Below are 24,093 nucleotides of genomic sequence, written 5' to 3' on the forward strand. Positions count from 1 at the left end.
TTTTAGAATGTTTTGTTTTCTCTTGTGTTGTTTTTATTGTGTTGGCAGGTTGTGGAACATTTGGATTCCTTTTGGCGGGTTTTAAAATATTTTGGCGGGTATTTGGAATGTTTTGGTTTGCTTTCATTTGTTTTGATTATGTTTTGGCAAGTTATTGAAAATTTTGATCACTTCTGACTGGTTTTCTAGTATTTTGGCATCTTTTCAGAATGTTTTGATCCGTTTTGGCGGGTTCTAATCTATTTTGTCAGGTTTTTGGAATTTTTTGGTTGGTTTTGATTTGTTTTTATGATGTTTTGCCAAGTTTTTTGAATGTTTTGATCAGTTCAGGCTGGTTTTCTAATGTTTTGGCATCTTTTCAGAATGTTTTAATGAGTTTTGCGGGTCTAAATTATTTTGGCGGGTTTTCGGAATATTTTGGTTGGTTTTGATTTTTTTTTTATGATGTTTTGGCGGGTTTTTGGAATGTTTTGGCGGGTATTTGGAATGTTTTGGCGGGTGTTCGGAATGTTTTGGCGGGTATTCGGAATGTTTTGATTCGTTTTGACGGGTTTTGAAATATTTTGGCCGGTTTTTAGAAGGTTTCGATTTGTTTTGATTTGTTTTGATTCTGTTTAGCCCAGTTTTTGGTGTGTTTGGATTAGCTTTGGTGGGCTTTATCATGTTTTGTCAGGTTTTTTCGAATGTATTGATCACTTCTGTCTGGTTTTCTATTTCTGGCGGGTTTGAAAATATTTTTGGATGAGTTTTGGCGGGTTTTCAAATATTTTGGCTCTTTGCGCAGAGATGACGGTGCCGGTTGCGGTGCGCTCCGGGGCGGTCCTTCTGCGGAAAGACGCCTGGCAGCGGCACTTGGGACAGCTCCGCGTCTCCGTATTGTGCGTTTCTTGCCTTCTGCATCTCAGCAAAATGCTTTCCCACTAGGTCTAGCAAGGAGAAACTGTGGCAGCTGAGTAGATGTAGCCCGGCCCGCCCTTTGAAGTTGACAAGTTCTTGGCATCTCAGAGCCTCAAGGGAAGAGCAAGGTTATCTATGGTAGGCTGGGGCGGAACTAGCAGCAAGCAGAGCAAAGTTGTCCAAGAATAGCTTCCATTGGAATGCTAATGGCAATTGAAGAGGCAGGCCAGTGGCAAGCCACTAGCTTCTAGCAGTTTGAAAGTTGCAGACACAGTGCCGGTGTTGTGCGGCTTCCTTCTTGGCCTCCTAGAAGGTGCCGCGCTCTCTGTGTCTTGCTTGCCAATATGTTGCCGTGTTCCTCTTATTGTTTGGTTTGTTTTGATTTGTTTTGATGATGTTTTGGCGGGTTTTCGGAATGTTTTGGTTGGTTTTGATTTGTTTTTATGATGTTTTGCCAAGTTTTTTGAATGTTTTGATCAGTTCTGGCTGGTTTTCTAATGTTTTGGCATCTTTTCAGAATGTTTTGATGAGTTTTGCGGGTCTAAATTATTTTGTCGGGTTTTCGGAATATTTTGGTTGGTTTTGATTTGTTTTTATGATGTTTTGGCGGGTTTTCGGAATGTTTTGGTTGGGTTTTAGAATGTTTTGTTTTCTCTTGTGTTGTTTTTATTGTGTTGGCAGGTTGTGGAACATTTGGATTCCTTTTGGCGGGTTTTAAAATATTTTGGCGGGTATTTGGAATGTTTTGGTTTGCTTTCATTTGTTTTGATTATGTTTTGGCAAGTTATTGAAAATTTTGATCACTTCTGACTGGTTTTCTAGTATTTTGGCATCTTTTCAGAATGTTTTGATCCGTTTTGGCGGGTTCTAAACTATTTTGTCAGGTTTTTGGAATGTTTTGGTTGGTTTTGATTTGTTTTTATGATGTTTTGCCAAGTTTTTTGAATGTTTTGATCAGTTCAGGCTGGTTTTCTAATGTTTTGGCATCTTTTCAGAATGTTTTAATGAGTTTTGCGGGTCTAAATTATTTTGGCGGGTTTTCGGAATATTTTGGTTGGTTTTGATTTTTTTTTTATGATGTTTTGGCGGGTTTTTGGAATGTTTTGGCGGGTATTTGGAATGTTTTGGCGGGTGTTCGGAATGTTTTGGCGGGTATGCGGAATGTTTTGATTCGTTTTGACGGGTTTTGAAATATTTTGGCCGGTTTTTAGAAGGTTTCGATTTGTTTTGATTAGTTTTGATTCTGTTTAGCCCAGTTTTTGGTGTGTTTGGATTAGCTTTGGTGGGCTTTATCATGTTTTGTCAGGTTTTTTCGAATGTATTGATCACTTCTGTCTGGTTTTCTATTTTGGCGGGTTTGAAAATATTTTTGGATGAGTTTTGGCGGGTTTTCAAAGATTTTGGCTCTTTGCGCAGAGATGACGGTGCCGGTTGCGGTGCGCTCCGGGGCGCTCCTTCTGCGGAAAGACGCCTGGCAGCGGCACTTGGGACAGCTCCGCGTCTCCGTATTGTGCGTTTCTTGCCTTCTGCATCTCAGCAAAATGCTTTCCCACTAGGTCTAGCAAGGAGAAACTGTGGCAGCTGAGTAGATGTAGCCCGGCCCGCCCTTTGAAGTTGACAAGTTCTTGGCATCTCAGAGCCTCAAGGGAAGAGCAAGGTTATCTATGGTAGGCTGGGGCGGAACTAGCAGCAAGCAGAGCAAAGTTGTCCAAGAATAGCTTCCATTGGAATGCTAATGGCAATTGAAGAGGCAGGCCTGTGGCAAGCCACTAGCTTCTAGCAGTTTGAAAGTTGCAGACACAGTGCAGGTGTTGTGCGGCTTCCTTCTTGGCCTCCTAGAAGGTGCCGCGCTCTCTGTGTCTTGCTTGCCAATATGTTGCCGTGTTCCTCTTATTGTTTGGTTTGTTTTGATTTGTTTTTATGATGTTTTGGCGGGTTTTCGGAATGTTTTGGTTGGTTTTGATTTGTTTTTATGATGTTTTGCCAAGTTTTTTGAATGTTTTGATCAGTTCTGGCTGGTTTTCTAATGTTTTGGCATCTTTTCAGAATGTTTTGATGAGTTTTGCGGGTCTAAATTATTTTGGCGGGTTTTCGGAATATTTTGGTTGGTTTTGATTTGTTTTTATGATGTTTTGGTGGGTTTTCGGAATGTTTTGGTTGGGTTTTAGAATGTTTTGTTTTCTCTTGTGTTGTTTTTATTGTGTTGGCAGGTTGTGGAACATTTGGATTCCTTTTGGCGGGTTTTAAAATATTTTGGCGGGTATTTGGAATGTTTTGGTTTGCTTTCATTTGTTTTGATTATGTTTTGGCAAGTTATTGAAAGTTTTGATCACTTCTGACTGGTTTTCTAGTATTTTGGCATCTTTTCAGAATGTTTTGATCCGTTTTGGCGGGTTCTAAACTATTTTGTCAGGTTTTTGGAATTTTTTGGTTGGTTTTGATTTGTTTTTATGATGTTTTGCCAAGTTTTTTGAATGTTTTGATCAGTTCAGGCTGGTTTTCTAATGTTTTGGCATCTTTTCAGAATGTTTTAATGAGTTTTGCGGGTCTAAATTATTTTGGCGGCTTTTCGGAATATTTTGGTTGGTTTTGATTTTTTTTTTATGATGTTTTGGCGGGTTTTTGGAATGTTTTGGCGGGTATTTGGAATGTTTAGGCTGGTGTTCGGAATGTTTTGGCGGGTATGCGGAATGTTTTGATTAGTTTTGACGGGTTTTGAAATATTTTGGCCGGTTTTTAGAAGGTTTCTATTTGTTTTGATTCTGTTTAGCCCAGTTTTTGGTGTGTTTGGATTAGCTTTGGTGGGCTTTATCATGTTTTGTCAGGTTTTTTCGAATGTATTGATCACTTCTGTCTGGTTTTCTATTTTGGCGGGTTTGAAAATATTTTTGGATGAGTTTTGGCGGGTTTTCAAAGATTTTGGCTCTTTGCGCAGAGATGACGGTGCCGGTTGCGGTGCGCTCCGGGGCGCTCCTTCTGCGGAAAGACGCCTGGCAGCGGCACTTGGGACAGCCCCGCGTCTCCGTATTCTGCGTTTCTTGCCTTCTGCATCTCAGCAAAATGCTTTCCCACTAGGTCTAGCAAGGAGAAACTGTGGCAGCTGAGTAGATGTAGCCCGGCCCGCCCTTTGAAGTTGACAAGTTCTTGGCATCTCAGAGCCTCAAGGGAAGAGCAAGGTTATCTATGGTAGGCTGGGGCGGAACTAGCAGCAAGCAGAGCAAAGTTGTCCAAGAATAGCTTCCATTGGAATGCTAATGGCAATTGAAGAGGCAGGCCAGTGGCAAGCCACTAGCTTCTAGCAGTTTGAAAGTTGCAGACACAGTGCAGGTGTTGTGCGGCTTCCTTCTTGGCCTCCTAGAAGGTGCCGCGCTCTCTGTGTCTTGCTTGCCAATATGTTGCCGTGTTCCTCTTATTGTTTGGTTTGTTTTGATTTGTTTTGATGATGTTTTGGCGGGTTTTCGGAATGTTTTGGTTGGTTTTGATTTGTTTTTATGATGTTTTGCCAAGTTTTTTGAATGTTTTGATCAGTTCTGGCTGGTTTTCTAATGTTTTGGCATCTTTTCAGAATGTTTTGATGAGTTTTGCGGGTCTAAATTATTTTGTCGGGTTTTCGGAATATTTTGGTTGGTTTTGATTTGTTTTTATGATGTTTTGGCGGGTTTTCGGAATGTTTTGGTTGGGTTTTAGAATGTTTTGTTTTCTCTTGTGTTGTTTTTATTGTGTTGGCAGGTTGTGGAACATTTGGATTCCTTTTGGCGGGTTTTAAAATATTTTGGCGGGTATTTGGAATGTTTTGGTTTGCTTTCCTTTGTTTTGATTATGTTTTGGCAAGTTATTGAAAATTTTGATCACTTCTGACTGGTTTTCTAGTATTTTGGCATCTTTTCAGAATGTTTTGATCCGTTTTGGCGGGTTCTAATCTATTTTGTCAGGTTTTTGGAATGTTTTGGTTGGTTTTGATTTGTTTTTATGATGTTTTGCCAAGTTTTTTGAATGTTTTGATCAGTTCAGGCTGGTTTTCTAATGTTTTGGCATCTTTTCAGAATGTTTTAATGAGTTTTGCGGGTCTAAATTATTTTGGCGGGTTTTCGGAATATTTTGGTTGGTTTTGATTTTTTTTTTATGATGTTTTGGCGGGTTTTTGGAATGTTTTGGCGGGTATTTGGAATGTTTTGGCGGGTGTTCGGAATGTTTTGGCGGGTATGCGGAATGTTTTGATTCGTTTTGACGGGTTTTGAAATATTTTGGCCGGTTTTTAGAAGGTTTCGATTTGTTTTGATTAGTTTTGATTCTGTTTAGCCCAGTTTTTGGTGTGTTTGGATTAGCTTTGGTGGGCTTTATCATGTTTTGTCAGGTTTTTTCGAATGTATTGATCACTTCTGTCTGGTTTTCTATTTTGGCGGGTTTGAAAATATTTTTGGATGAGTTTTGGCGGGTTTTCAAAGATTTTGGCTCTTTGCGCAGAGATGACGGTGCCGGTTGCGGTGCGCTCCGGGGCGCTCCTTCTGCGGAAAGACGCCTGGCAGCGGCACTTGGGACAGCTCCGCGTCTCCGTATTCTGCGTTTCTTGCCTTCTGCATCTCAGCAAAATGCTTTCCCACTAGGTCTAGCAAGGAGAAACTGTGGCAGCTGAGTAGATGTAGCCCGGCCCGCCCTTTGAAGTTGACAAGTTCTTGGCATCTCAGAGCCTCAAGGGAAGAGCAAGGTTATCTATGGTAGGCTGGGGCGGAACTAGCAGCAAGCAGAGCAAAGTTGTCCAAGAATAGCTTCCATTGGAATGCTAATGGCAATTGAAGAGGCAGGCCTGTGGCAAGCCACTAGCTTCTAGCAGTTTGAAAGTTGCAGACACAGTGCAGGTGTTGTGCGGCTTCCTTCTTGGCCTCCTAGAAGGTGCCGCGCTCTCTGTGTCTTGCTTGCCAATATGTTGCCGTGTTCCTCTTATTGTTTGGTTTGTTTTGATTTGTTTTTATGATGTTTTGGCGGGTTTTCGGAATGTTTTGGTTGGTTTTGATTTGTTTTTATGATGTTTTGCCAAGTTTTTTGAATGTTTTGATCAGTTCTGGCTGGTTTTCTAATGTTTTGGCATCTTTTCAGAATGTTTTGATGAGTTTTGCGGGTCTAAATTATTTTGGCGGGTTTTCGGAATATTTTGGTTGGTTTTGATTTGTTTTTATGATGTTTTGGTGGGTTTTCGGAATGTTTTGGTTGGGTTTTAGAATGTTTTGTTTTCTCTTGTGTTGTTTTTATTGTGTTGGCAGGTTGTGGAACATTTGGATTCCTTTTGGCGGGTTTTAAAATATTTTGGCGGGTATTTGGAATGTTTTGGTTTGCTTTCATTTGTTTTGATTATGTTTTGGCAAGTTATTGAAAGTTTTGATCACTTCTGACTGGTTTTCTAGTATTTTGGCATCTTTTCAGAATGTTTTGATCCGTTTTGGCGGGTTCTAAACTATTTTGTCAGGTTTTTGGAATTTTTTGGTTGGTTTTGATTTGTTTTTATGATGTTTTGCCAAGTTTTTTGAATGTTTTGATCAGTTCAGGCTGGTTTTCTAATGTTTTGGCATCTTTTCAGAATGTTTTAATGAGTTTTGCGGGTCTAAATTATTTTGGCGGCTTTTCGGAATATTTTGGTTGGTTTTGATTTTTTTTTTATGATGTTTTGGCGGGTTTTTGGAATGTTTTGGCGGGTATTTGGAATGTTTAGGCTGGTGTTCGGAATGTTTTGGCGGGTATGCGGAATGTTTTGATTAGTTTTGACGGGTTTTGAAATATTTTGGCCGGTTTTTAGAAGGTTTCTATTTGTTTTGATTTGTTTTGATTCTGTTTAGCCCAGTTTTTGGTGTGTTTGGATTAGCTTTGGTGGGCTTTATCATGTTTTGTCAGGTTTTTTCGAATGTATTGATCACTTCTGTCTGGTTTTCTATTTTGGCGGGTTTGAAAATATTTTTGGATGAGTTTTGGCGGGTTTTCAAAGATTTTGGCTCTTTGCGCAGAGATGACGGTGCCGGTTGCGGTGCGCTCCGGGGCGCTCCTTCTGCGGAAAGACGCCTGGCAGCGGCACTTGGGACAGCTCCGCGTCTCCGTATTGTGCGTTTCTTGCCTTCTGCATCTCAGCAAAATGCTTTCCCACTAGGTCTAGCAAGGAGAAACTGTGGCAGCTGAGTAGATGTAGCCCGGCCCGCCCTTTGAAGTTGACAAGTTCTTGGCATCTCAGAGCCTCAAGGGAAGAGCAAGGTTATCTATGGTAGGCTGGGGCGGAACTAGCAGCAAGCAGAGCAAAGTTGTCCAAGAATAGCTTCCATTGGAATGCTAATGGCAATTGAAGAGGCAGGCCAGTGGCAAGCCACTAGCTTCTAGCAGTTTGAAAGTTGCAGACACAGTGCAGGTGTTGTGCGGCTTCCTTCTTGGCCTCCTAGAAGGTGCCGCGCTCTCTGTGTCTTGCTTGCCAATATGTTGCCGTGTTCCTCTTATTGTTTGGTTTGTTTTGATTTGTTTTGATGATGTTTTGGCGGGTTTTCGGAATGTTTTGGTTGGTTTTGATTTGTTTTTATGATGTTTTGCCAAGTTTTTTGAATGTTTTGATCAGTTCTGGCTGGTTTTCTAATGTTTTGGCATCTTTTCAGAATGTTTTGATGAGTTTTGCGGGTCTAAATTATTTTGGCGGGTTTTCGGAATATTTTGGTTGGTTTTGATTTGTTTTTATGATGTTTTGGTGGGTTTTCGGAATGTTTTGGTTGGGTTTTAGAATGTTTTGTTTTCTCTTGTGTTGTTTTTATTGTGTTGGCAGGTTGTGGAACATTTGGATTCCTTTTGGCGGGTTTTAAAATATTTTGGCGGGTATTTGGAATGTTTTGGTTTGCTTTCATTTGTTTTGATTATGTTTTGGCAAGTTATTGAAAGTTTTGATCACTTCTGACTGGTTTTCTAGTATTTTGGCATCTTTTCAGAATGTTTTGATCCGTTTTGGCGGGTTCTAAACTATTTTGTCAGGTTTTTGGAATTTTTTGGTTGGTTTTGATTTGTTTTTATGATGTTTTGCCAAGTTTTTTGAATGTTTTGATCAGTTCAGGCTGGTTTTCTAATGTTTTGGCATCTTTTCAGAATGTTTTAATGAGTTTTGCGGGTCTAAATTATTTTGGCGGCTTTTCGGAATATTTTGGTTGGTTTTGATTTTTTTTTTATGTTGTTTTGGCGGGTTTTTGGAATGTTTTGGCGGGTATTTGGAATGTTTAGGCGGGTGTTCGGAATGTTTTGGCGGGTATGCGGAATGTTTTGATTAGTTTTGACGGGTTTTGAAATATTTTGGCCGGTTTTTAGAAGGTTTCGATTTGTTTTGATTTGTTTTGATTCTGTTTAGCCCAGTTTTTGGTGTGTTTGGATTAGCTTTGGTGGGCTTTATCATGTTTTGTCAGGTTTTTTCGAATGTATTGATCACTTCTGTCTGGTTTTCTATTTTGGCGGGTTTGAAAATATTTTTGGATGAGTTTTGGCGGGTTTTCAAAGATTTTGGCTCTTTGCGCAGAGATGACGGTGCCGGTTGCGGTGCGCTCCGGGGCGCTCCTTCTGCGGAAAGACGCCTGGCAGCGGCACTTGGGACAGCTCCGCGTCTCCGTATTGTGCGTTTCTTGCCTTCTGCATCTCAGCAAAATGCTTTCCCACTAGGTCTAGCAAGGAGAAACTGTGGCAGCTGAGTAGATGTAGCCCGGCCCGCCCTTTGAAGTTGACAAGTTCTTGGCATCTCAGAGCCTCAAGGGAAGAGCAAGGTTATCTATGGTAGGCTGGGGCGGAACTAGCAGCAAGCAGAGCAAAGTTGTCCAAGAATAGCTTCCATTGGAATGCTAATGGCAATTGAAGAGGCAGGCCAGTGGCAAGCCACTAGCTTCTAGCAGTTTGAAAGTTGCAGACACAGTGCAGGTGTTGTGCGGCTTCCTTCTTGGCCTCCTAGAAGGTGCCGCGCTCTCTGTGTCTTGCTTGCCAATATGTTGCCGTGTTCCTCTTATTGTTTGGTTTGTTTTGATTTGTTTTTATGATGTTTTGGCGGGTTTTCGGAATGTTTTGGTTGGTTTTGATTTGTTTTTATGATGTTTTGCCAAGTTTTTTGAATGTTTTGATCAGTTCTGGCTGGTTTTCTAATGTTTTGGCATCTTTTCAGAATGTTTTGATGAGTTTTGCGGGTCTAAATTATTTTGGCGGGTTTTCGGAATATTTTGGTTGGTTTTGATTTGTTTTTATGATGTTTTGGTGGGTTTTCGGAATGTTTTGGTTGGGTTTTAGAATGTTTTGTTTTCTCTTGTGTTGTTTTTATTGTGTTGGCAGGTTGTGGAACATTTGGATTCCTTTTGGCGGGTTTTAAAATATTTTGGTGGGTATTTGGAATGTTTTGGTTTGCTTTCATTTGTTTTGATTATGTTTTGGCAAGTTATTGAAAATTTTGATCACTTCTGACTGGTTTTCTAGTATTTTGGCATCTTTTCAGAATGTTTTGATCCGTTTTGGCGGGTTCTAAACTATTTTGTCAGGTTTTTGGAATGTTTTGGTTGGTTTTGATTTGTTTTTATGATGTTTTGCCAAGTTTTTTGAATGTTTTGATCAGTTCAGGCTGGTTTTCTAATGTTTTGGCATCTTTTCAGAATGTTTTAATGAGTTTTGCGGGTCTAAATTATTTTGGCGGCTTTTCGGAATATTTTGGTTGGTTTTGATTTTTTTTTTATGATGTTTTGGCGGGTTTTTGGAATGTTTTGGCGGGTATTTGGAATGTTTTGGCGGGTGTTCGGAATGTTTTGGCGGGTATTCGGAATGTTTTGATTCGTTTTGACGGGTTTTGAAATATTTTGGCCGGTTTTTAGAAGGTTTCGATTTGTTTTGATTAGTTTTGATTCTGTTTAGCCCAGTTTTTGGTGTGTTTGGATTAGCTTTGGTGGGCTTTATCATGTTTTGTCAGGTTTTTTCGAATGTATTGATCACTTCTGTCTGGTTTTCTATTTCTGGCGGGTTTGAAAATATTTTTGGATGAGTTTTGGCGGGTTTTCAAATATTTTGGCTCTTTGCGCAGAGATGACGGTGCCGGTTGCGGTGCGCTCCGGGGCGCTCCTTCTGCGGAAAGACGCCTGGCAGCGGCACTTGGGACAGCTCCGCGTCTCCGTATTGTGCGTTTCTTGCCTTCTGCATCTCAGCAAAATGCTTTCCCACTAGGTCTAGCAAGGAGAAACTGTGGCAGCTGAGTAGATGTAGCCCGGCCCGCCCTTTGAAGTTGACAAGTTCTTGGCATCTCAGAGCCTCAAGGGAAGAGCAAGGTTATCTATGGTAGGCTGGGGCGGAACTAGCAGCAAGCAGAGCAAAGTTGTCCAAGAATAGCTTCCATTGGAATGCTAATGGCAATTGAAGAGGCAGGCCAGTGGCAAGCCACTAGCTTCTAGCAGTTTGAAAGTTGCAGACACAGTGCAGGTGTTGTGCGGCTTCCTTCTTGGCCTCCTAGAAGGTGCCGCGCTCTCTGTGTCTTGCTTGCCAATATGTTGCCGTGTTCCTCTTATTGTTTGGTTTGTTTTGATTTGTTTTTATGATGTTTTGGCGGGTTTTCGGAATGTTTTGGTTGGTTTTGATTTGTTTTTATGATGTTTTGCCAAGTTTTTTGAATGTTTTGATCAGTTCTGGCTGGTTTTCTAATGTTTTGGCATCTTTTCAGAATGTTTTGATGAGTTTTGCGGGTCTAAATTATTTTGTCGGGTTTTCGGAATATTTTGGTTGGTTTTGATTTGTTTTTATGATGTTTTGGCGGGTTTTCGGAATGTTTTGGTTGGGTTTTAGAATGTTTTGTTTTCTCTTGTGTTGTTTTTATTGTGTTGGCAGGTTGTGGAACATTTGGATTCCTTTTGGCGGGTTTTAAAATATTTTGGCGGGTATTTGGAATGTTTTGGTTTGCTTTCATTTGTTTTGATTATATTTTGGCAAGTTATTGAAAATTTTGATCACTTCTGACTGGTTTTCTAGTATTTTGGCATCTTTTCAGAATGTTTTTATCCGTTTTGGCGGGTTCTAAACTATTTTGTCAGGTTTTTGGAATGTTTTGGTTGGTTTTGATTTGTTTTTATGATGTTTTGCCAAGTTTTTTGAATGTTTTGATCAGTTCAGGCTGGTTTTCTAATGTTTTGGCATCTTTTCAGAATGTTTTAATGAGTTTTGCGGGTCTAAATTATTTTGGCGGCTTTTCGGAATATTTTGGTTGGTTTTGATTTTTTTTTTATGATGTTTTGGCGGGTTTTTGGAATGTTTTGGCGGGTATTTGGAATGTTTTGGCGGGTGTTCGGAATGTTTTGGCGGGTATTCGGAATGTTTTGATTAGTTTTGACGGGTTTTGAAATATTTTGGCCGGTTTTTAGAAGGTTTCGATTTGTTTTGATTTGTTTTGATTCTGTTTAGCCCAGTTTTTGGTGTGTTTGGATTAGCTTTGGTGGGCTTTATCATGTTTTGTCAGGTTTTTTCGAATGTATTGATCACTTCTGTCTGGTTTTCTATTTTGGCGGGTTTGAAAATATTTTTGGATGAGTTTTGGCGGGTTTTCAAAGATTTTGGCTCTTTGCGCAGAGATGACGGTGCCGGTTGCGGTGCGCTCCGGGGCGCTCCTTCTGCGGAAAGACGCCTGGCAGCGGCACTTGGGACAGCTCCGCGTCTCCGTATTCTGCGTTTCTTGCCTTCTGCATCTCAGCAAAATGCTTTCCCACTAGGTCTAGCAAGGAGAAACTGTGGCAGCTGAGTAGATGTAGCCCGGCCCGCCCTTTGAAGTTGACAAGTTCTTGGCATCTCAGAGCCTCAAGGGAAGAGCAAGGTTATCTATGGTAGGCTGGGGCGGAACTAGCAGCAAGCAGAGCAAAGTTGTCCAAGAATAGCTTCCATTGGAATGCTAATGGCAATTGAAGAGGCAGGCCTGTGGCAAGCCACTAGCTTCTAGCAGTTTGAAAGTTGCAGACACAGTGCAGGTGTTGTGCGGCTTCCTTCTTGGCCTCCTAGAAGGTGCCGCGCTCTCTGTGTCTTGCTTGCCAATATGTTGCCGTGTTCCTCTTATTGTTTGGTTTGTTTTGATTTGTTTTGATGATGTTTTGGCGGGTTTTCGGAATGTTTTGGTTGGTTTTGATTTGTTTTTATGATGTTTTGCCAAGTTTTTTGAATGTTTTGATCAGTTCTGGCTGGTTTTCTAATGTTTTGGCATCTTTTCAGAATGTTTTGATGAGTTTTGCGGGTCTAAATTATTTTGTTGGGTTTTCGGAATATTTTGGTTGGTTTTGATTTGTTTTGATGATGTTTTGGCGGGTTTTCGGAATGTTTTGGTTGGGTTTTAGAATGTTTTGTTTTCTCTTGTGTTGTTTTTATTGTGTTGGCAGGTTGTGGAACATTCGGATTCCTTTTGGCGGGTTTTAAAATATTTTGGCGGGTATTTGGAATGTTTTGGTTTGCTTTCATTTGTTTTGATTATGTTTTGGCAAGTTATTGAAAATTTTGATCACTTCTGACTGGTTTTCTAGTATTTTGGCATCTTTTCAGAATGTTTTGATCCGTTTTGGCGGGTTCTAAACTATTTTGTCAGGTTTTTGGAATTTTTTGGTTGGTTTTGATTTGTTTTTATGATGTTTTGCCAAGTTTTTTGAATGTTTTGATCAGTTCAGGCTGGTTTTCTAATGTTTTGGCATCTTTTCAGAATGTTTTAATGAGTTTTGCGGGTCTAAATTATTTTGGCGGCTTTTCGGAATATTTTGGTTGGTTTTGATTTTTTTTTTATGATGTTTTGGCGGGTTTTTGGAATGTTTTGGCGGGTATTTGGAATGTTTTGTATTCTCTTGAGTTGTTTTTATTGTGTTGGCAGGTTTTGCAATGTTTGGATTCCTTTTGGCAGGTGTTCGGAATGTTTTGGCGGGTGTTCGGAATGTTTTGATTAGTTTTGATGGGTTTTGAAATATTTTGGCCGGTTTTTAGAAGGTTTCGATTTGTTTTGATTTGTTTTGATTCTGTTTAGCCCAGTTTTTGGTGTGTTTGGATTAGCTTTGGTGGGCTTTATGATGTTTTGTCAGGTTTTTTTGAATGTATTGATCACTTCTGTCTGGTTTTCTATTTTGGCGGGTTTGAAAATATTTTTGGATGAGTTTTGGCGGGTTTTCAAAGATTTTGGCTCTTTGCGCAGAGATGACGGTGCCGGTTGCGGTGCGCTCCGGGGCGCTCCTTCTGCGGAAAGACGCCTGGCAGCGGCACTTGGGACAGCTCCGCGTCTCCGTATTGTGCGTTTCTTGCCTTCTGCATCTCAGCAAAATGCTTTCCCACTAGGTCTAGCAAGGAGAAACTGTGGCAGCTGAGTAGATGTAGCCCGGCCCACCCTTTGAAGTTGACAAGTTCTTGGCATCTCAGAGCCTCAAGGGAAGAGCAAGGTTATCTATGGTAGGCTGGGGCGGAACTAGCAGCAAGCAGAGCAAAGTTGTCCAAGAATAGCTTCCATTGGAATGCTAATGGCAATTGAAGAGGCAGGCCTGTGGCAAGCCACTAGCTTCTAGCAGTTTGAAAGTTGCAGACACAGTGCAGGTGTTGTGCGGCTTCCTTCTTGGCCTCCTAGAAGGTGCCGCGCTCTCTGTGTCTTGCTTGCCAATATGTTGCCGTGTTCCTCTTATTGTTTGGTTTGTTTTGATTTGTTTTTATGATGTTTTGGCGGGTTTTCGGAATGTTTTGGTTGGTTTTGATTTGTTTTTATGATGTTTTGCCAAGTTTTTTGAATGTTTTGATCAGTTCTGGCTGGTTTTCTAATGTTTTGGCATCTTTTCAGAATGTTTTGATGAGTTTTGCGGGTCTAAATTATTTTGTCGGGTTTTCGGAATATTTTGGTTGGTTTTGATTTGTTTTGATGATGTTTTGGCGGGTTTTCGGAATGTTTTGGTTGGGTTTTAGAATGTTTTGTTTTCTCTTGTGTTGTTTTTATTGTGTTGGCAGGTTGTGGAACAGTTGGATTCCTTTTGGCGGGTTTTAAAATATTTTGGCGGGTATTTGGAATGTTTTGGTTTGCTTTCATTTGTTTTGATTATATTTTGGCAAGTTATTGAAAATTTTGATCACTTCTGACTGGTTTTCTAGTATTTTGGCATCTTTTCAGAATGTTTTGATCCGTTTTGGCGGGTTCTAAACTATTTTGTCAGGTTTTTGGAATGTTTTGGTTGGTTTTGATTTGTTTTTATGATGTTTTGCCAAGTTTTTTGAATGTTTTGATCAGTTCAGGCTGGTTTTCTAATGTTTTGGCATCTTTTCAGAATGTTTTAATGAGTTTTGCGGGTCTAAATTATTTTGGCGGCTTTTCGGAATATTTTGGTTGGTTTTGATTTTTTTTTTATGATGTTTTGGTGGGTTTTTGGAATGTTTTGGCGGGTATTTGGAATGTTTTGGCGGGTGTTCGGAATGTTTTGGCGGGTATTCGGAATGTTTTGATTAGTTTTGACGGGTTTTGAAATATTTTGGCCGGTTTTTAGAAGGTTTCGATTTGTTTTGATTTGTTTTGATTCTGTTTAGCCCAGTTTTTGGTGTGTTTGGATTAGCTTTGGTGGGCTTTATCATGTTTTGTCAGGTTTTTTCGAATGTATTGATCACTTCTGTCTGGTTTTCTATTTTGGCGGGTTTGAAAATATTTTTGGATGAGTTTTGGCGGGTTTTCAAAGATTTTGGCTCTTTGCGCAGAGATGACGGTGCCGGTTGCGGTGCGCTCCGGGGCGCTCCTTCTGCGGAAAGACGCCTGGCAGCGGCACTTGGGACAGCTCCGCGTCTCCGTATTGTGCGTTTCTTGCCTTCTGCATCTCAGCAAAATGCTTTCCCACTAGGTCTAGCAAGGAGAAACTGTGGCAGCTGAGTAGATGTAGCCCGGCCCGCCCTTTGAAGTTGACAAGTTCTTGGCATCTCAGAGCCTCAAGGGAAGAGCAAGGTTATCTATGGTAGGCTGGGGCGGAACTAGCAGCAAGCAGAGCAAAGTTGTCCAAGAATAGCTTCCATTGGAATGCTAATGGCAATTGAAGAGGCAGGCCTGTGGCAAGCCACTAGCTTCTAGCAGTTTGAAAGTTGCAGACACAGTGCAGGTGTTGTGCGGCTTCCTTCTTGGCCTCCTAGAAGGTGCCGCGCTCTCTGTGTCTTGCTTGCCAATATGTTGCCGTGTTCCTCTTATTGTTTGGTTTGTTTTGATTTGTTTTGATGATGTTTTGGCGGGTTTTCGGAATGTTTTGGTTGGTTTTGATTTGTTTTTATGATGTTTTGCCAAGTTTTTTGAATGTTTTGATCAGTTCTGGCTGGTTTTCTAATGTTTTGGCATCTTTTCAGAATGTTTTGATGAGTTTTGCGGGTCTAAATTATTTTGTCGGGTTTTCGGAATATTTTGGTTGGTTTTGATTTGTTTTGATGATGTTTTGGCGGGTTTTCGGAATGTTTTGGTTGGGTTTTAGAATGTTTTGTTTTCTCTTGTGTTGTTTTTATTGTGTTGGCAGGTTGTGGAACATTCGGATTCCTTTTGGCGGGTTTTAAAATATTTTGGCGGGTATTTGGAATGTTTTGGTTTGCTTTCATTTGTTTTGATTATGTTTTGGCAAGTTATTGAAAATTTTGATCACTTCTGACTGGTTTTCTAGTATTTTGGCATCTTTTCAGAATGTTTTGATCCGTTTTGGCGGGTTCTAAACTATTTTGTCAGGTTTTTGGAATTTTTTGGTTGGTTTTGATTTGTTTTTATGATGTTTTGCCAAGTTTTTTGAATGTTTTGATCAGTTCAGGCTGGTTTTCTAATGTTTTGGCATCTTTTCAGAATGTTTTAATGAGTTTTGCGGGTCTAAATTATTTTGGCGGCTTTTCGGAATATTTTGGTTGGTTTTGATTTTTTTTTTATGATGTTTTGGCGGGTTTTTGGAATGTTTTGGCGGGTATTTGGAATGTTTTGTATTCTCTTGAGTTGTTTTTATTGTGTTGGCAGGTTTTGCAATGTTTGGATTCCTTTTGGCAGGTGTTCGGAATGTTTTGGCGGGTGTTCGGAATGTTTTGATTAGTTTTGATGGGTTTTGAAATATTTTGGCCGGTTTTTAGAAGGTTTCGATTTGTTTTGATTTGTTTTGATTCTGTTTAGCCCAGTTTTTGGTGTGTTTGGATTAGCTTTGGTGGGCTTTATGATGTTTTGTCAGGTTTTTTTGAATGTATTGATCACTTCTGTCTGGTTTTCTATTTTGGCGGGTTTGAAAATATTTTTGGATGAGTTTTGGCGGGTTTTCAAAGATTTTGGCTCTTTGCGCAGAGATGACGGTGCCGGTTGCGGTGCGCTCCGGGGCGCTCCTTCTGCGGAAAGACGCCTGGCAGCGGCACTTGGGACAGCTCCGCGTCTCCGTATTCTGCGTTTCTTGCCTTCTGCATCTCAGCAAAATGCTTTCCCACTAGGTCTAGCAAGGAGAAACTGTGGCAGCTGAGTAGATGTAGCCCGGCCCGCCCTTTGAAGTTGACAAGTTCTTGGCATCTCAGAGCCTCAAGGGAAGACCAAGGTTATCTATGGTAGGCTGGGGCGGAACTAGCAGCAAGCAGAGCAAAGTTGTCCAAGAATAGCTTCCATTGGAATGCTAATGGCAATTGAAGAGGCAGGCCTGTGGCAAGCCACTAGCTTCTAGCAGTTTGAAAGTTGCAGACACAGTGCAGGTGTTGTGCGGCTTCCTTCTTGGCCTCCTAGAAGGTGCCGCGCTCTCTGTGTCTTGCTTGCCAATATGTTGCCGTGTTCCTCTTATTGTTTGGTTTGTTTTGATTTGTTTTTATGATGTTTTGGCGGGTTTTCGGAATGTTTTGGTTGGGTTTTAGAATGTTTTGTATTCTCTTGATTTGTTTTTATTGTGTTGGCAGGTTTTGCAATGTTTGGATTCCTTTTGGCGGGTGTTCGGAATGTTTTGATTAGTTTTGACGGGTTTTGAAATATTTTGGCCGGTTTTTAGAAGGTTTCGATTTGTTTTGATTAGTTTTGATTCTGTTTAGCCCAGTTTTTGGTGTGTTTGGATTAGCTTTGGTGGGCTTTATCATGTTTTGTCAGGTTTTTTTGAATGTATTGATCACTTCTGTCTGGTTTTCTATTTTGGCGGGTTTGAAAATATTTTTGGATGAGTTTTGGCGGGTTTTCAAAGATTTTGGCTCTTTGCGCAGAGATGACGGTGCCGGTTGCGGTGCGCTCCGGGGCGGTCCTTCTGCGGAAAGACGCCTGGCAACGGCACTTGGGACAGCTCCGCGTCTCCGTATTGTGCGTTTCTTGCCTTCTGCATCTCAGCAAAATGCTTTCCCACTAGGTCTAGCAAGGAGAAACTGTGGCAGCTGAGTAGATGTAGCCCGGCCCGCCCTTTGAAGTTGACAAGTTCTTGGCATCTCAGAGCCTCAAGGGAAGAGCAAGGTTATCTATGGTAGGCTGGGGCGGAACTAGCAGCAAGCAGAGCAAAGTTGTCCAAGAATAGCTTCCATTGGAATGCTAATGGCAATTGAAGAGGCAGGCCAGTGGCAAGCCACTAGCTTCTAGCAGTTTGAAAGTTGCAGACACAGTGCAGGTGTTGTGCGGCTTCCTTCTTGGCCTCCTAGAAGGTGCCGCGCTCTCTGTGTCTTGCTTGCCAATATGTTGCCGTGTTCCTCTTATTGTTTGGTTTGTTTTGATTTGTTTTGATGATGTTTTGGCGGGTTTTCGGAATGTTTTGGTTGGTTTTGATTTGTTTTTATGATGTTTTGCCAAGTTTTTTGAATGTTTTGATCAGTTCTGGCTGGTTTTCTAATGTTTTGGCATCTTTTCAGAATGTTTTGATGAGTTTTGCGGGTCTAAATTATTTTGTCGGGTTTTCGGAATATTTTGGTTGGTTTTGATTTGTTTTTATGATGTTTTGGCGGGTTTTCGGAATGTTTTGGTTGGGTTTTAGAATGTTTTGTTTTCTCTTGTGTTGTTTTTATTGTGTTGGCAGGTTGTGGAACATTTGGATTCCTTTTGGCGGGTTTTAAAATATTTTGGCGGGTATTTGGAATGTTTTGGTTTGCTTTCATTTGTTTTGATTATATTTTGGCAAGTTATTGAAAATTTTGATCACTTCTGACTGGTTTTCTAGTATTTTGGCATCTTTTCAGAATGTTTTGATCCGTTTTGGCGGGTTCTAAACTATTTTGTCAGGTTTTTGGAATGTTTTGGTTGGTTTTGATTTGTTTTTATGATGTTTTGCCAAGTTTTTTGAATGTTTTGATCAGTTCAGGCTGGTTTTCTAATGTTTTGGCATCTTTTCAGAATGTTTTAATGAGTTTTGCGGGTCTAAATTATTTTGGCGGCTTTTCGGAATATTTTGGTTGGTTTTGATTTTTTTTTTATGATGTTTTGGCGGGTTTTCGGAATGTTTTGGCGGGTATTTGGAATGTTTTGGCGGGTGTTCGGAATGTTTTGGCGGGTATGCGGAATGTTTTGATTAGTTTTGACGGGTTTTGAAATATTTTGGCCGGTTTTTAGAAGGTTTCGATTTGTTTTGATTTGTTTTGATTCTGTTTAGCCCAGTTTTTGGTGTGTTTGGATTAGCTTTGGTGGGCTTTATCATGTTTTGTCAGGTTTTTTTGAATGTATTGATCACTTCTGTCTGGTTTTCTATTTTGGCGGGTTTGAAAATATTTTTGGATGAGTTTTGGCGGGTTTTCAAATATTTTGGCTCTTTGCGCAGAGATGACGGTGCCGGTTGCGGTGCGCTCCGGGGCGGTCCTTCTGCGGAAAGACGCCTGGCAGCGGCACTTGGGACAGCTCCGCGTCTCCGTATTGTGCGTTTCTTGCCTTCTGCATCTCAGCAAAATGCTTTCCCACTAGGTCTAGCAAGGAGAAACTGTGGCAGCTGAGTAGATGTAGCCCGGCCCGCCCTTTGAAGTTGACAAGTTCTTGGCATCTCAGAGCCTCAAGGGAAGAGCAAGGTTATCTATGGTAGGCTGGGGCGGAACTAGCAGCAAGCAGAGCAAAGTTGTCCAAGAATAGCTTCCATTGGAATGCTAATGGCAATTGAAGAGGCAGGCCTGTGGCAAGCCACTAGCTTCTAGCAGTTTGAAAGTTGCAGACACAGTGCCGGTGTTGTGCGGCTTCCTTCTTGGCCTCCTAGAATGTGCCGCGCTCTCTGTGTCTTGCTTGCCAATATGTTGCCGTGTTCCTCTTATTGTTTGGTTTGTTTTGATTTGTTTTGATGATGTTTTGGCGGGTTTTCGGAATGTTTTGGTTGGGTTTTAGAATGTTTTGTATTCTCTTGAGTTGTTTTTATTGTGTTGGCAGGTTTTGCAATGTTTGGATTCCTTTTGGCGGGTGTTCGGAATGTTTTGATTAGTTTTGACGGGTTTTGAAATATTTTGGCCGGTTTTTAGAAGGTTTCGATTTGTTTTGATTAGTTTTGATTCTGTTTAGCCCAGTTTTTGGTGTGTTTGGATTAGCTTTGGTGGGCTTTATCATGTTTTGTCAGGTTTTTTTGAATGTATTGATCACTTCTGTCTGGTTTTCTATTTTGGCGGGTTTGAAAATATTTTTGGATGAGTTTTGGCGGGTTTTCAAATATTTTGGCTCTTTGCGCAGAGATGACGGTGCCGGTTGCGGTGCGCTCCGGGGCGGTCCTTCTGCGGAAAGACGCCTGGCAACGGCACTTGGGACAGCTCCGCGTCTCCGTATTCTGCGTTTCTTGCCTTCTGCATCTCAGCAAAATGCTTTCCCACTAGGTCTAGCAAGGAGAAACTGTGGCAGCTGAGTAGATGTAGCCCGGCCCGCCCTTTGAAGTTGACAAGTTCTTGGCATCTCAGAGCCTCAAGGGAAGAGCAAGGTTATCTATGGTAGGCTGGGGCGGAACTAGCAGCAAGCAGAGCAAAGTTGTCCAAGAATAGCTTCCATTGGAATGCTAATGGCAATTGAAGAGGCAGGCCAGTGGCAAGCCACTAGCTTCTAGCAGTTTGAAAGTTGCAGACACAGTGCAGGTGTTGTGCGGCTTCCTTCTTGGCCTCCTAGAAGGTGCCGCGCTCTCTGTGTCTTGCTTGCCAATATGTTGCCGTGTTCCTCTTATTGTTTGGTTTGTTTTGATTTGTTTTGATGATGTTTTGGCGGGTTTTCGGAATGTTTTGGTTGGTTTTGATTTGTTTTTATGATGTTTTGCCAAGTTTTTTGAATGTTTTGATCAGTTCTGGCTGGTTTTCTAATGTTTTGGCATCTTTTCAGAATGTTTTGATGAGTTTTGCGGGTCTAAATTATTTTGTCGGGTTTTCGGAATATTTTGGTTGGTTTTGATTTGTTTTTATGATGTTTTGGCGGGTTTTCGGAATGTTTTGGTTGGGTTTTAGAATGTTTTGTTTTCTCTTGTGTTGTTTTTATTGTGTTGGCAGGTTGTGGAACATTTGGATTCCTTTTGGCGGGTTTTAAAATATTTTGGCGGGTATTTGGAATGTTTTGGTTTGCTTTCATTTGTTTTGATTATGTTTTGGCAAGTTATTGAAAGTTTTGATCACTTCTGACTGGTTTTCTAGTATTTTGGCATCTTTTCAGAATGTTTTGATCCGTTTTGGCGGGTTCTAAACTATTTTGTCAGGTTTTTGGAATTTTTTGGTTGGTTTTGATTTGTTTTTATGATGTTTTGCCAAGTTTTTTGAATGTTTTGATCAGTTCAGGCTGGTTTTCTAATGTTTTGGCATCTTTTCAGAATGTTTTAATGAGTTTTGCGGGTCTAAATTATTTTGGCGGCTTTTCGGAATATTTTGGTTGGTTTTGATTTTTTTTTTATGATGTTTTGGCGGGTTTTTGGAACGTTTTGGCGGGTATTTGGAATGTTTAGGCTGGTGTTCGGAATGTTTTGGCGGGTATGCGGAATGTTTTGATTCGTTTTGACGGGTTTTGAAATATTTTGGCCGGTTTTTAGAAGGTTTCGATTTGTTTTGATTTGTTTTGATTCTGTTTAGCCCAGTTTTTGGTGTGTTTGGATTAGCTTTGGTGGGCTTTATCATGTTTTGTCAGGTTTTTTCGAATGTATTGATCACTTCTGTCTGGTTTTCTATTTCTGGCGGGTTTGAAAATATTTTTGGATGAGTTTTGGCGGGTTTTCAAATATTTTGGCTCTTTGCGCAGAGATGACGGTGCCGGTTGCGGTGCGCTCCGGGGCGGTCCTTCTGCGGAAAGACGCCTGGCAGCGGCACTTGGGACAGCTCCGCGTCTCCGTATTGTGCGTTTCTTGCCTTCTGCATCTCAGCAAAATGCTTTCCCACTAGGTCTAGCAAGGAGAAACTGTGGCAGCTGAGTAGATGTAGCCCGGCCCGCCCTTTGAAGTTGACAAGTTCTTGGCATCTCAGAGCCTCAAGGGAAGAGCAAGGTTATCTATGGTAGGCTGGGGCGGAACTAGCAGCAAGCAGAGCAAAGTTGTCCAAGAATAGCTTCCATTGGAATGCTAATGGCAATTGAAGAGGCAGGCCAGTGGCAAGCCACTAGCTTCTAGCAGTTTGAAAGTTGCAGACACAGTGCCGGTGTTGTGCGGCTTCCTTCTTGGCCTCCTAGAAGGTGCCGCGCTCTCTGTGTCTTGCTTGCCAATATGTTGCCGTGTTCCTCTTATTGTTTGGTTTGTTTTGATTTGTTTTGATGATGTTTTGGCGGGTTTTCGGAATGTTTTGGTTGGTTTTGATTTGTTTTTATGATGTTTTGCCAAGTTTTTTGAATGTTTTGATCAGTTCTGGCTGGTTTTCTAATGTTTTGGCATCTTTTCAGAATGTTTTGATGAGTTTTGCGGGTCTAAATTATTTTGTCGGGTTTTCGGAATATTTTGGTTGGTTTTGATTTGTTTTTATGATGTTTTGGCGGGTTTTCGGAATGTTTTGGTTGGGTTTTAGAATGTTTTGTTTTCTCTTGTGTTGTTTTTATTGTGTTGGCAGGTTGTGGAACATTTGGATTCCTTTTGGCGGGTTTTAAAATATTTTGGCGGGTATTTGGAATGTTTTGGTTTGCTTTCATTTGTTTTGATTATGTTTTGGCAAGTTATTGAAAATTTTGATCACTTCTGACTGGTTTTCTAGTATTTTGGCATCTTTTCAGAATGTTTTGATCCGTTTTGGCGGGTTCTAAACTATTTTGTCAGGTTTTTGGAATGTTTTGGTTGGTTTTGATTTGTTTTTATGATGTTTTGCCAAGTTTTTTGAATGTTTTGATCAGTTCAGGCTGGTTTTCTAATGTTTTGGCATCTTTTCAGAATGTTTTAATGAGTTTTGCGGGTCTAAATTATTTTGGCGGGTTTTCGGAATATTTTGGTTGGTTTTGATTTTTTTTTTATGATGTTTTGGCGGGTTTTTGGAATGTTTTGGCGGGTATTTGGAATGTTTTGGCGGGTGTTCGGAATGTTTTGGCGGGTATGCGGAATGTTTTGATTAGTTTTGACGGGTTTTGAAATATTTTGGCCGGTTTTTAGAAGGTTTCGATTTGTTTTGATTAGTTTTGATTCTGTTTAGCCCAGTTTTTGGTGTGTTTGGATTAGCTTTGGTGGGCTTTATCATGTTTTGTCAGGTTTTTTCGAATGTATTGATCACTTCTGTCTGGTTTTCTATTTTGGCGGGTTTGAAAATATTTTTGGATGAGTTTTGGCGGGTTTTCAAAGATTTTGGCTCTTTGCGCAGAGATGACGGTGCCGGTTGCGGTGCGCTCCGGGGCGCTCCTTCTGCGGAAAGACGCCTGGCAGCGGCACTTGGGACAGCTCCGCGTCTCCGTATTGTGCGTTTCTTGCCTTCTGCATCTCAGCAAAATGCTTTCCCACTAGGTCTAGCAAGGAGAAACTGTGGCAGCTGAGTAGATGTAGCCCGGCCCGCCCTTTGAAGTTGACAAGTTCTTGGCATCTCAGAGCCTCAAGGGAAGAGCAAGGTTATCTATGGTAGGCTGGGGCGGAACTAGCAGCAAGCAGAGCAAAGTTGTCCAAGAATAGCTTCCATTGGAATGCTAATGGCAATTGAAGAGGCAGGCCTGTGGCAAGCCACTAGCTTCTAGCAGTTTGAAAGTTGCAGACACAGTGCAGGTGTTGTGCGGCTTCCTTCTTGGCCTCCTAGAAGGTGCCGCGCTCTCTGTGTCTTGCTTGCCAATATGTTGCCGTGTTCCTCTTATTGTTTGGTTTGTTTTGATTTGTTTTTATGATGTTTTGGCGGGTTTTCGGAATGTTTTGGTTGGTTTTGATTTGTTTTTATGATGTTTTGCCAAGTTTTTTGAATGTTTTGATCAGTTCTGGCTGGTTTTCTAATGTTTTGGCATCTTTTCAGAATGTTTTGATGAGTTTTGCGGGTCTAAATTATTTTGGCGGGTTTTCGGAATATTTTGGTTGGTTTTGATTTGTTTTTATGATGTTTTGGTGGGTTTTCGGAATGTTTTGGTTGGGTTTTAGAATGTTTTGTTTTCTCTTGTGTTGTTTTTATTGTGTTGGCAGGTTGTGGAACATTTGGATTCCTTTTGGCGGGTTTTAAAATATTTTGGCGGGTATTTGGAATGTTTTGGTTTGCTTTCATTTGTTTTGATTATGTTTTGGCAAGTTATTGAAAGTTTTGATCACTTCTGACTGGTTTTCTAGTATTTTGGCATCTTTTCAGAATGTTTTGATCCGTTTTGGCGGGTTCTAAACTATTTTGTCAGGTTTTTGGAATTTTTTGGTTGGTTTTGATTTGTTTTTATGATGTTTTGCCAAGTTTTTTGAATGTTTTGATCAGTTCAGGCTGGTTTTCTAATGTTTTGGCATCTTTTCAGAATGTTTTAATGAGTTTTGCGGGTCTAAATTATTTTGGCGGCTTTTCGGAATATTTTGGTTGGTTTTGATTTTTTTTTTATGATGTTTTGGCGGGTTTTTGGAATGTTTTGGCGGGTATTTGGAATGTTTAGGCTGGTGTTCGGAATGTTTTGGCGGGTATGCGGAATGTTTTGATTAGTTTTGACGGGTTTTGAAATATTTTGGCCGGTTTTTAGAAGGTTTCTATTTGTTTTGATTTGTTTTGATTCTGTTTAGCCCAGTTTTTGGTGTGTTTGGATTAGCTTTGGTGGGCTTTATCATGTTTTGTCAGGTTTTTTCGAATGTATTGATCACTTCTGTCTGGTTTTCTATTTTGGCGGGTTTGAAAATATTTTTGGATGAGTTTTGGCGGGTTTTCAAAGATTTTGGCTCTTTGCGCAGAGATGACGGTGCCGGTTGCGGTGCG

The sequence above is a fragment of the Passer domesticus genome, chromosome 7, assembly GCF_036417665.1.
Source record: "Passer domesticus isolate bPasDom1 chromosome 7, bPasDom1.hap1, whole genome shotgun sequence".
Taxonomy (NCBI): Eukaryota; Metazoa; Chordata; class Aves; order Passeriformes; family Passeridae; genus Passer; species Passer domesticus.